Here is a 12,898-nt window from a genome sequence, read left to right on the forward strand (position 1 = left end):
AGATGCAAATTATTAATGTGAAGAATTTATGATTGTGCAGGACAGCTAAATAAATGGACAGAGATTAATTTCACCTAGGGTTTTCCAGAATTATTAAAAATTAATTGACATTCTGTAAAGATGCTACTAACCTTAACCCTACCCTACATATTAATACAAACACTAAGAAGGTCCTTCTTCTATTTCATATATCAACCGTATTACTTCTTACATTATGACTGATTTATGAAGTAAAACTGAGGATAATTAAATGGTTGCAATTGTATGGCAATATTGCAAATCACTCAAAATGTAGAGGCATCAGAAGACAGACTTTCAGTTGTTAAGCCTTAGAGAACTTAAAACAAAACAGGTTAAGTGATTTTTATGAAGGAATCTGAATGTTTGCTTATAAAATGTCTCAATTCCCTCCACGCACCCTCTACCTCCAAGTAAGCAGACGCACAAACATCTGTAAAAGTATTCTTGATGAGTAAATGACAGCAGCATCATTTTACATTGTTCCGTTTGCAATAGCCACAGTTGACCACAAGGGGGCCGGCATTCTGTAGCAGCAGTTCTGTGGTCACAAGTATGTTCAGCCATCAGTCAATCCTCAGGACAGAGGAGAGCCTCTTCTTCGGAGTACAGTTTTCTTCCAGCCCCAGGTGAAGTGACCGTGGGGCTTTCACTGTTGAGTTAGCACTCCAACATTTGGGCTACTGCGCCACCAGGGCTCCTTATGCAGTTTTGTAACATAAAGTAGCGGTGACAGCGGATCTCGCTTTTCTGCAGTGTTAAGTACAATTCTTATTGAGCAGGTTAATAACGAGGTCACTGGCTTCTTCACCACTCATGGAATCTCAGAGTTGCTTCAAGATTGCAATGAGTTTTGAAGTTCTGCTTCATGAAACATAGGATTTAGAATCAGTTTCACAATACTTTTCCCATTAGTATTTATTTAGTTCCCTGTTGTCTCATTAAAATAGTGGGTTTCTGTGATCATGGGTTCTCTCAAGAGCGATTTCAGTAAATCTTTCCACTATTTGGAGTGAGCATATTGGTACAAATTGATAAAGGCTAAATATATTTTCTGAAATTTGGATTAAAACTACAAAACTTTATACCCATGCCATTTCCCCCTTATTTAAAATTGAATTATTATTGTTATTAAATGAGAGTTAATACATATATCACATCATTTCATAGTTCAATCATGTCAAGCAGAACTGTACAATTGCTACCACAATCAGTTTCCAAACATTCATTTTCTTCCTGGACCCCTTGACCTCCTTCATCTCCCTTTTGCCCTCCCCCTCTCGCCCTTACCCCTCCACACTCAAAACCCTTGAACTACTTGCTGTCCCTTTAGGTTCATCAGTTCTGGGTTTCATATACTGAAAAACAGAAATAAGAAATGCAGGGTAAAATAATTTTTTGTTAGAGTACATTTTACCATCTGAGATAATAGAGGCAGTCACATTAAATTATTGCAATTGTGGCTTTAAAATTGGTCATATATATTTTATTCCGTGACTCCAATATGTTACTTTTTTTGATAAGCATATGAGCTAATACAAAGTGTAATATCCTCAAATAATATGAGAACCACCCAATTCCTATATCTTTTTAAAAATCCTAACGAGCTTTTTATAACAGTGTATTTACTTGGCTACATGGAACCATTTAGCTTTATGTTAAAGAAAATAGAAAGTTCCATATGTTAAAAAAAGTTTGAGTCATGTTTTGTGGGTTTGGGGAAACATTCAATTCTTCAAATATGTTAATTATTAATTATGCTACACCAATTTTATTTATCCTACTGCAGAAATGTATCTGCGTAATAATGGTTTCTGTCCCTTTTGTTTTGCATAAAAAGTAAAAACGACCATTTGATACTTTGAAAATCGCTGGAATGGAAATGATTTCCAAATGTTATTTACCTTTGCAGCTGCTAGAATTGTTTTGATATCCATACATAAAATACCATTTAACTACTCCTTATCTGTAATCATTTTATATAAAATCATGATTTTATGGACTGCGAATGTTGATTCATTCATATTGCTTAACTGATATTTAATGATCCCTTTAGCTGACAGATGGACAGTGTCCATACCTACTATGCTACTGTTAAATGGAAAATTCCGTTTCTGACAAAGAAGGCTTTATGCTGGAGCACATGAATATCAGCCTCACTCTCGGTCATGTTGTAGATGCCAATCCTGAACATACTCATTGACATGTTCAGGGCCTTATTCTAAATAGCATCTTACATTGAGTCCTGATTGAATTTTTTTAATGCTTGCTTTTAGGGTATCAACTAATACCTGCGAGCACCTGTAACATAGGCCAACCCATGCCATCCCTCAAAAATTACCGTAAGTATACCTATATTATGCAGTAATATTGAACTATTATATTTAAGGCAGTTCTATTATTTTGCTAGCATAAACATACCAATGAGCAGTGAATTGTATGCTTCTAATGGTGGACCAATCCTAAAGAATATTATTATTGGAAAATGACATTTTAATGCAGCCAGAAAGGAATCTCAGCCTATTCTATTAACCCTTTCCAAATCGCAGAGTACCACTCCAACATTTTATGGAAGAAATCTAAGATGACATAAATATCAATTAGGTAAGTGATGGGAAAATGTGGATGTTTAATTTTCTCCTTCAAAATCAAACCTTCATCCAGGAGTGCAGGAAAAATTCACTGGTTTTCTTAACAATCACATAAAGCTAAGCTCTTCCACAGTGTCCTGGTGGCGTAGGGCTGTTAGCCTCAAGGTCAGCAGCTTGAACGCACTAGCTTATCCAAGGGCGACAGCTGAAGCTTTCTATTCTCGTCAAGATGGACTGACTGAGGGAAAAACAAAGGGACCGCTCAACCTCAACTCCATCCCTATCCTGTAGATTCACTCTGAGTTGGAATGGAGCCCAGGCCACGTTGTTCTGGAAGCTTTTCGACATGGTCTAGAATCTTAGGTTCCCAAACATATTTGACCTACTGTCCTTTTCAGAAGCAGAAGAAAAAACTCAGTCCCCCTTTTAATGAAAAATACTATTGCCCCTCCCCAGGATAAAGTATAGGCATCTACTTTTGCAGAGTTGGCATGAACTCACTAGCAGTGAGTTGGATCATTCCCATGGTCCCAGGAGACGGTGTTGTTTAAACACAGCGGGAGATTCTTGCAGCCTGTCAGATGTAAGACAGCTCACCGGACAGGGGCAGATGGAGAGCAAGAATATTTATTGCATACAAGTAGCTAGGAGAAAGGAACTCAAGTGATATAGGTTAAGCATTGGGCTGCTAACTGCAAGGTCAGCAGTTCAAAACCACCAGCCAGCTCCTTGGGAGAAAGACCGGGCTTTCTAACCCCGTGAACAGTTACAGTCTTGGGAACCCACAGTGGGTCATGATGAGTCAGCATTGACTCCATGGCAGTGAGAGTGTCTAGGAGAAAGATACTCTAGTGACATAGTGGTTAAGCTAACTTCAGGGTGGGCAGTTCTAAACCACCAGCCATCTCTGTGGGAGAAAAAAGAGGCTTTCCACTCCCCTAAAGAGTTTACAGTCTCAGAAATTCCCAGGGGCCCTGTGGGGTCACCATGAGTCAGGTTGCTTACGCGATGGGATGGCAGTGAGATGAGGAGCCCCGGTGGTGTCGTGAGTTACACGTTGGGTTACTGACTGCAAGGGCAGCAGTTCAAAACCACCATCCATTCCACCCAAGAAACATGAAGGTTTCTACGCTTGTCAAGATTTGCAGACTCGGAAACCCACAGGGAACCAACAGGGGCAGAGGACCTTTAGATCACTGTGAGTCAGAATCAACTCCATTGGCAATGAGCTTGAGTTCAATTTTTGAGTTTGAGTTTACAAGAAGACAGACTAACCTGGGTCCATGTAAATCTGCTTCCTTGAGCAACAGGTTTAGGGGTATTTTATAGAGAGGACTTGGGGGAAGAGGTCTTCTGGAACAGTCTGGCCTCTGAGCTAGGCCTTCTGGTTTTCCCATTGTTCTCTTCGCTTGGCGGTATAGTTCACATTCCAGCTGCAGGCATTTTGATGTGAGATCTGCCCTTTAGATTAAAAAGAGAAAGAAAAAAAATCCTGCACTGCTGTTGAGGTCATTCACACGCATAGTGTCCCTGTAGGACCAAGCAGAACTGCCTCCATGGGGAGACTGTAAATCTGAACAGAAATAAAGTGCTGACCTTGCCTTTAGGGGCCCAAGGAGCAAGCACTGCCAGCAGAACTCCTTCAGATGGAGATAGGGCAATTTGAACTTCTAAAGAGCAACAGCCCCATGCGTGCAGGATCCCAGCAGAGTTGCAAGTTTAGAACAAAAGGGAAGCCCAGGACCAGGTGCCTCGGCTACGTGCTGAGCTTCTGTGCTCTGGCTTACAGGACTTGTTGCATGAATCCAGTTCTTCAGATGGAGATGGGTCCGTCTAAACATCTCAAGAGACTAACTGCCACAGTGTGTCCCTTCATAGGGAATGCTAGCAAGATTACAAGGTGCACGCACGCTTGACCCATGCACAAGTACCAAATGAGCACAATCAGGTGCTCTCGAATTCCAGTTGTTAAAGTTATCCATAATTTTTTTAGGGTCCACATAGTCCGCAATGCCTTTGCACAGTCCATTAAACACAAGTAAATTGCTTTCTAGTATTCTCTGCTTTGAACCAAATCCATCTGAAATCAGCAATGAAATCCCTTGTTCCATGTCCTCTTCTGAATTCCCCCTGAACTTGTGGTAGCTCCCTGTGAATGTATTGCTGCAACTCAATTGTTGGGTGTTCTTAAGCAAAATTTACTTGTTTGTGATATCTACATCACCCTGCAGTTTGAGCATTCTGTTGGGTCATGTATCTTTGGATGGGTACAAATATGGACCTCTTCTATTCAGTTGGTCAGGTCCTGTCTTCCAATTTTTCTGGCACAGACTAGTGAGTGCTTCCAGCGTTTCTCCAGCTTTCTGAAACATTTCAGTGGGTATTCCATAAATTTCTGGAGGTTTGTTTTTGGCTAATGCATTCAGCACCGTTTGAACTGCTTCCTTCAGCACCATTGGTTCTTGCTCATAGGAGACCTCCTGAAATGGACTATCAACTCTTTCTTTTTGGTACACTGACTATCTATTTTTTCCATCTTCTCTTGGTGCTTCCCGCATCATTCAATATTTTGCCTATAAAAACTTTCAAAATTGCAATTCAGGGCTTGAAATGTTTCTCCAGTTCTTTCCATTTCAGAAGTGGTAAGCGTGTTCTTCCCTTTGGATTTTTTTCATTCTAGAAAGTCAATTACCTCCCCCATTCTCCAGCCAGCCCAGGGAGGGGCAATCTGGCTAGGTCCTTGATGGACAGTCCTGGTGGGGGTATGTGTCTCAGAGTCAGGAGTCAGCTGGATCAGTCAGAAGGCTGTGGCCTAATCTTGTCACCTCTTTCATGTGACAAAATATACAAGTCCCAATTATGGTCTCGTCCCTTCCTCTGTAGTCCCACTTGCAACTGTGATGTACTAATCTGTCACCAAGCATGAATTTGTGACAGTTTCCTTGGTTCCAAGACTTATTTAATTAACACCCTGACTGTGAATCCCCAGATGCCATTATGAACTCCCTAATGGCCTCTCTCATGCAGATAATATATCTGTGTCTTTGTATAGTCTTCGTCTCTTTTAAAACTTAATCAGCATTCTCCTTGAACTGTATTTGAGATTGGGACCTCTTGGAAACTAAAACTTTAAAAAAACAGTTCATTAACACTCATCTTACATGTCATACAATTCAATAATTCAGTCAAGAAGAGTTATACAATTATCACCACATTTAAGTCCAGAACATTTTCTTCTTCCTTGTACTCATTGCTAGTCGTGTAACTATTTATTTTTCTAATTGCGGCAAAACATATACACAACAAAACATCCTCCAAGTCCACAAGTGCCATCGGTTACACTCTCTGTGTTCTGCGACCATTGATAGATAGCCTTTTCTAAATTATTCCACCACCATTAACATAAACTCAGTGCCCCCAATGAACAACTCTTTCTCTTTCACCTATGGTAACCATTGGTCAAGTTTGGCTTCGTTCTTTCTTTCTTTCAAGTCGTTTTCTTGACAGATCATTCACATGTCATACACTTCTGTATTAGTCTAGGTACTTTAGAGAAACAAATCCACAGCAACTCATGTATAAGAGAGTTTTATGTAAAGAAAACGTGCATCACGAAATCATCCCAACCCAATGCCGCCCAAGCCCACAAGTCCAACATTAACCCATTTACCCAGCACCAGTCCACAAAGTCCTCCACCTGACAAAACAGAGGCAGTGACGCCCACTGCAGGAGGAAAGCTGAGTCAGTGAACGAATAAGCATCTCAGCACTAGCAGGGGTCTCCACACGGCTGCTCCAGCACGCAGGGCTGCATCGGGATAGGTTCATGTAGCTTCTCCTTGGGGATGTTTTGTAGGAAGTCAGTCTTGCAAGCTGAAGCAGGGAACTGCTAAGGCAGCTGCACCGTGGTGCGACTATCACAAAGCAAGAGACCTGAGAACTAGAAAGGCGAGGCTCACCACCCATTTATCCTTCCGCCTTTCAATTAGCCCCACATGTGATTATGGGCCAGGTTGGCACAATTAACTAACTCAACTTCCATGGTTGAATTGCTTTGTATACACATCATATCTGTTCTAGTGCTCCTTCCCCCCTCCTGCAAAACATCGTAAACAGCATAAAACACAGGGTACTTTTCATTACTGAAGCTAAGCCCTTGTTCACTTTTAAGAAGGCTTCAGAGGATATTTTTGGTTTAAGCTTTAAAGACGATCTCAGAGCCACCGTTCAGAAGTTCATCCAGCCTCTGTGGCTCCAGAAAAATCTAGATTCCATTAGAATTTGAAATTCTGTATATACTTTTGATTTAGGGTTCCAAAGAGTCACCAATCTTAGATATAATTTAAGGAGAACATTTACTAAGTCTTTAAAATACAAAGCCACAGAGACATCAATGGGATGAGGGAGGCCAGTAGCACAACTTCATAAAGGCCTCTGAGGATTCACAGTCGGGATGCTAGGCAGATAAGGTACTGGAACCAAGGAAACTGTCACTAATTCATGACAGATGGGACTACAGAAGCGGGAACAAGCCATGATTGGGACACGTAAAATGTTAGAGAGAAGGGAATACAAGATGGGCCTAGGGCCTTCAGACGAAAGCAGTCAGGGCAGGACTGATAGGGCATGATTCAGCACTATGCAGCCCCTGTAAGGTCCCCAATACAAGGATTTCCATCAAAGACACCCAGGCAAACCCCTACGCAAATCTGCCCCTCTTAGGACTAGCTGGAGAAGAGTGGAGGCAATCTACTTCCCAATGCACTTTGCCTGAAGACAAGATTCTCTACATCCTTGGTTAATGATCTGAAGGAATTCACAGGAGGCTAAATCTATGTGAGGGTTCTGTAGATGGAGTTGGGTCTGTCAATGTCATCCACAGCCTTCTGCAAACTGGGAGGCTCACAATTCAAGCTCTAGTACATTTAAAACATTTTTTTTTGTTGTTTTGGTCATAATAAATAGAACTATTATACACATTTTGCCAATTCAGCACTATATAAGTATATAATTTCTTGATAGCAATAACAATAATCAACTGTGCAGCCTGACCCTTAATCAATGGAATTTTTCCATCACCATTAATGCCCCGTTACCCTTCCTCCTCCCCCTCACTCTGGTAACCACTCATTCACTTTGGTCTCTATACATAGGCTTTTTCTTGTCTTTTTATAGAAGTGAGTTTATATAATATTTTTTCAATAGCTCACTTTAAATGAGCAGTAACATTTTAACAAACGCTGTTAGCATAAAATAAATATTCGCTATATAGTAAAAATAAAAATGTGGAAATAAAGTGGAATGTGGAAGTTTATCAAAATTCGGGAGAGGTGAGTAATGAAATAGGGTTGAGAATATCTGATCTATGTATTGTCGAAGAGCAGAAAGATCAAGGACAAAGCTGGGGTTTTATAGCAAGATCTTTGAATCCAAATGGCTGCATTAAAATGTCCCCAAGTCAGAACAGTCAAAATCTAACTGCTCTCCTTTATTTAAAGAGTCACAATTGAAGGTTTTTGACAAAGGTTATACTTCCTTTGTTTAATATGCATTTGAAGAGTTCTTAAAGCTCTCAGCTGCTTTTGTGTGGGGTGTGGGGTGGGGATGTGGGTGGGTGGGTGGGGGAGGGGGTGGGCGGGTGAAATTCCAAGGATGTAAAATGTTAAAGAGCCCAGCAGAGGTCCTGGAAGTTACGCATAAGTTTGAGAAGATTCAAATTGGCCAGCAGATGTTTTCACTGTGTTGGTGAAATAGGTTACCATGGACTAGCAGGTAAGTTTATCTTTTCAAGATTGAAGTAATGCTCACACAAACTCTTTTCACAAATAGTAAGGGTGGTAAACCCTCCATGGTAGTAAAAACTAAGGTCAATCTTAGGAGCAGGGAAAGTCCGCCAATTTCAACTTGGGTGTCTCCCTTGCTGCTATAGTCTACCTTTGCCAAGTTATCCCTGGACTACCACGTGTCAAATACTCCCAGTTCCCTAACCAGTGCTTGTTCCTGCCTCCTCAGGCCGGTGCATTTTTCTTTGTCCACATATCTGTTGAAACTTTGCTTTTAACCGGCTATTATTTGATCGAGCTAATGAAACGCAGATTCATGCTAAGGTGGCAACAGCTCACTGTTAGGTTTTGGATGGGGATACTTTGCTTCTTTCTTCATGGCGCTGCCAGAAGTCACGCAGCAGAAGCACTCCTACGAGGAGAAGGGAAGGTTCCGGTGTTACAGCCTCAAAAAATCCACGCAGCTTCAGGATAGGGTACAAGGCTGTGAGGGAGCCACGCGCGAGTTCGCGACTGAACGCGACAAACCACGTGGAAAGAATACAGGGACAGGAACACAAAACTACGTGTGGAAACAGGAACCCCCCAGGGGCCAAGTGAGTGTCCAGAGTGCAGGCCACGAGGGCCCTGGACAAGCACGCACCCAGCAAGAGCAGAGGACAAAGAGCTCTGCCTTCCTGTGGAAGGCCTTGATCCTCCCTGGTGATGCCCTACAGCTGGCGCCTCAGGTGGGTGTGCCCAGCTTGTCTTCCACCTGGGTCTAGGGGGCTTGCGTCTGAGCATGCTCAGTTATGGATTTTCCCATAGGTGTTGAATTGGTGTACCGGATTTCTTTCTAAACCCTGTATTGCGGCATGGATAGCTAATTTGCGCTTACTGTGGGCATTCGTGAAACACCCCCCTTTTGTCCCTAGCATAACCAGTCCCATCAAATTCAGACCCACATTTTGAACATTGAAAATGTGGCTCTAAGAGTCGAATTCCTTGATGGGCTGAGAGAGAAAGCATGCCTTAAATAATCTCATCATGGAGATTTAGAAGATGGCCACCTTTGGTGGTCACTTTGCAAAGGTGGCCCTTACAGAGAATGGTCATGATACGTAAAGTCACGGTAACTGTGAAACTTTAGAGACTAGTTAATTATGATTCAAATCTTGTTAATCTTACTGGACATGTTAATTAGATAGAGAAGAGTACTAAGGGTTTTATTACCATGTATAACCACAATCTGATGATCTTGGGGTTTAAAAAAAATGGGTTACCCATGCTTTCCGTGACTATAGGCTATGTGAGATTCAGTAAAAAATGTTAATAAAAATATAAATCAAGGAACCCAATTTGACCCCAACTAACAGTCAAACTGAGAAATACCTTACCTGAAGTCATATTTATGCTACTTATTATAACTTTTGCCTTGATATACATAGGGCTCCATATCATGTGTGTGTGTGTGTGTGTGTGTGTGTGCGCGCGCGCGCGCGCACACACACGGGCTTTAAAAGATTCGTTGGAAAATTCCATTATCACTAATTCTATTTTGAGATGGAGTTTTTGAACTCCAACCCTGTGTGTGTGTTTTGTGTGCATGTAACAGTCCACAAACAAGTTGTTTAATGTCTTATAGGGAAAATTATGGTTGTAAAACTATTCGTCCTAATCTAGAGAAGGCTGACCATATCAGTAAGTATTAGAGGTCAACATGTAAAATTTTTACTTGCAAAACAATTTGCTCATTACCTACCTGGGTTCTACTGTCTCGTGACATGACTTCTACTTTTCACTCTCTTCAATGTATATTCATAACTCAGGAACTTTTAAAATCTCTTTAATTCTGTTTTGCTTTTAATTATGTGGGAATTAACGAAAAGCTTTGCTTTGCTACTAATAAATACAAGTTTAGTTAACAGAAAGCCTTTTCAACATGAGTTCTCAGATGTGTAACCGAGTATCACAGAAAAAGTTACTCTAGGTTAATAAATGCCTTTATTTCAAACATATATAGGTCATAACAAATAAAAGGTTATATAAATTGGTAGACCTGTCTTTTTTCCACTTTACCTTTCATTCTAGTTCTTTGAGTTGGTTACATGTATTTTAATTTCTTGGATTTGATGAAATAATCAAACATATTTAAAATCTCAACTCTTCCTTTGTTTAGGGTAAAAAATACATCATCAAATGTTCAGTGTGTCCAAAGAAGGCTTTAAAGAAGGAGTCCTAGTGGTGCGGTGGGTTAGGTAACTGGGTTGCTCAAAATTGATCAATGAAAACCGTTTTGAAGCACGATTCTATTCTGACCCACGTGGGGTGGCCAGGAGTCACAACGGGCTTGAAGGCAGTTGAGAAGGGATGGAAAGGAATGCCGAAGTGCTGAGCTGCTGTATGGTAACTTTGTACATAGTCTGTGCAGGTTTATTTTTCCTACTTGTCATCTCAAATGTAAGTCATCCTTTATATTAATTGGTTGAAGTGAAAATATCTGAGAGCAAGTACTTTCAAAACATGCTTATTATACTGAATAATCTAATTGGGCCAATTGGTAACTGCAAAGACTATAAACCACACACGTGTTTTTTTTGTCACTCTGAATAGCCTGCCCCCATAGCCAACAAGACTAGCAACCTATTTTATGATTTCTAAATTTCAAGATATTTTCATTTTTTCGCAACAAGTAAAATGCCTTTATTTTGGAAAGCAGCAGCACAGTTTCAAATTACAGTTGCCTACCAGCTGTACTAGATGATAGCAGTAACATGCTATTTGTGTGTGTGCATTTGTTTGTTTTTCAGTGTAGCCACTAACCTAAAATATTTTTGCATACTTAAATTATGCATTTAAAATATTCATATCTCTTTTAATATAAAATATAAGTAAAACTTATGCAACTGCAAAAAGCAATAGAATGCATAATATCATGTAAGAGATCATGATGAAAAAGTTATGACATAAAGAATGTTGATTTATTTTCTCCTTGCATTAAAATAGTTATAATGTTAACATATATTACTCAATCAAAAATTTAGCACATTTATTTCCAAATAAAATATTTTAATGATGTGGATGGCTTTATGCACGTCGAGTGAAGTGAATATTCACACACTGAATCATTTCCCCATTTATATTTTACTCTCAGTTCAAATGCTTTCCCCACCAAAATTAAATATATGGTCGAGACACGTAACACAATTGCTTTCAGATATATTCCCTCTTTGTACATATCGATTGGATAGAGCTCTCAAAAAATGAAAGAAAAAAAGTTTTTTCCCAGAGATACTAATAAAAACTGGAAGGCTAAACCATATGTTTAAGGCATAGTCCTGAGAATGTGAAATCAGTTAGAATCTATGCGTAATTAATTGCCATTCCATGGAGTGGTCCATTGATATAATTGAGTGTTGGTGATGTAAGACAGTTTTTGCATTGGTTTGCAAGTTTCTTAGCATCACAGCAAATGACACCATCAATTTTACATTGTTGCATTCCTTAAGAAACTGTGAGGCACACTCCTAAAATCTTCTTTTTCTCCCTCACCCAACTTCATCATCCACTCCTGTCAGTTTCCGCCCCTCCATCTCTTCACTCCACTTCTGTTGAGCTTGGCTCACCTTCATTTCTTGTCAGAATATTGGAAGAGCTTTCTAATTAATCACATTTGGACTGCAAATCCATTCTTCTTATTCTAACTGCTCTTAGGATGTTTGAAAATCATAATCATGGTTTATAAGCGACAGCATGAGCTACCCCAAGCACACCCCTTCTCCCTCGTCACCCATTATGTTTTCCCACTCTTCCAATGCCCTCTCTTCCATTAATGCCACAGCTACACTGGTCTACTTGCAGTCCTTTGAGTACAGACTATTCTGAGGCCTCTTGTTCCTTTTGATGTGATTGTTTCCTCAGATTCTCCAGCTTTCTCTCCTGACACATTCCAGTGAAGCCTTCAAAGCACAAGTTCAAAGACATTCCACCTGGGAATAGGGAAGCTTTCTAGCCCACCAAATTGTCAAAGGGGTTCTTGTGGCTTAGTGGTTGCAAAGTTGGCAGTTCAAAATCACCAGCTTAACCGGGTGAGTCTTTCTACCTCTGTCAGGATTCCCCTGGGTCGGATTTGACTCAGTGGCAGTGAGTTTGGTTTGGTTTGGAAACCATTAAAGACTTGGTCAAGTTCCTCTGTTATATACCTCCATAGATAACATTTGTAGCTTTATTTCCTAGGACTTATACAAGTTTATCATTAAATATTCTATAATTAGTCTCCTCCACCAGACGCACACTTCATGAAATAAGGGGCAGTATGTGCATATGCCAAATATTATATTCTTAGCATCATGACTCTGTAAATATCTTGATTCTGTAAATATCTCTGAGTGAGCAAAATGTATTATAATTTACAAATTTCTCTATCACTTGGTTAGTTTGTTCAACCATTAGAGTTTTCTGCTTTCCCTCTAGTGGCAGCTCTAAATATTGCAGCCTACTAAAAATTAGACCTTAGAAAGTCAAATA

At 40.2% G+C, this 12,898-nt stretch overlaps 1 protein-coding gene across 1 annotated transcript in view; it reads left to right on the forward strand.

The window, feature by feature from the left end:
* The window catches only part of HTR2C (5-hydroxytryptamine receptor 2C), a 239,481-nt gene that overhangs the window by 25,591 nt on the left and 200,992 nt on the right, over positions 1-12,898 (forward strand). Inside the window, exon 2 of the mRNA XM_004710060.2 lies at positions 2,295-2,360. The gene's annotated coding sequence lies outside the window, so the exon portion shown is untranslated. The remainder of the gene's footprint in view (positions 1-2,294; positions 2,361-12,898) is intronic.

The sequence above is a fragment of the Echinops telfairi genome, unplaced genomic scaffold (assembly GCF_000313985.2).
Source record: "Echinops telfairi isolate 266 unplaced genomic scaffold, ASM31398v2 ScPeMD7_7427;HRSCAF=8465, whole genome shotgun sequence".
NCBI lineage: Eukaryota > Metazoa > Chordata > Mammalia > Afrosoricida > Tenrecidae > Echinops > Echinops telfairi.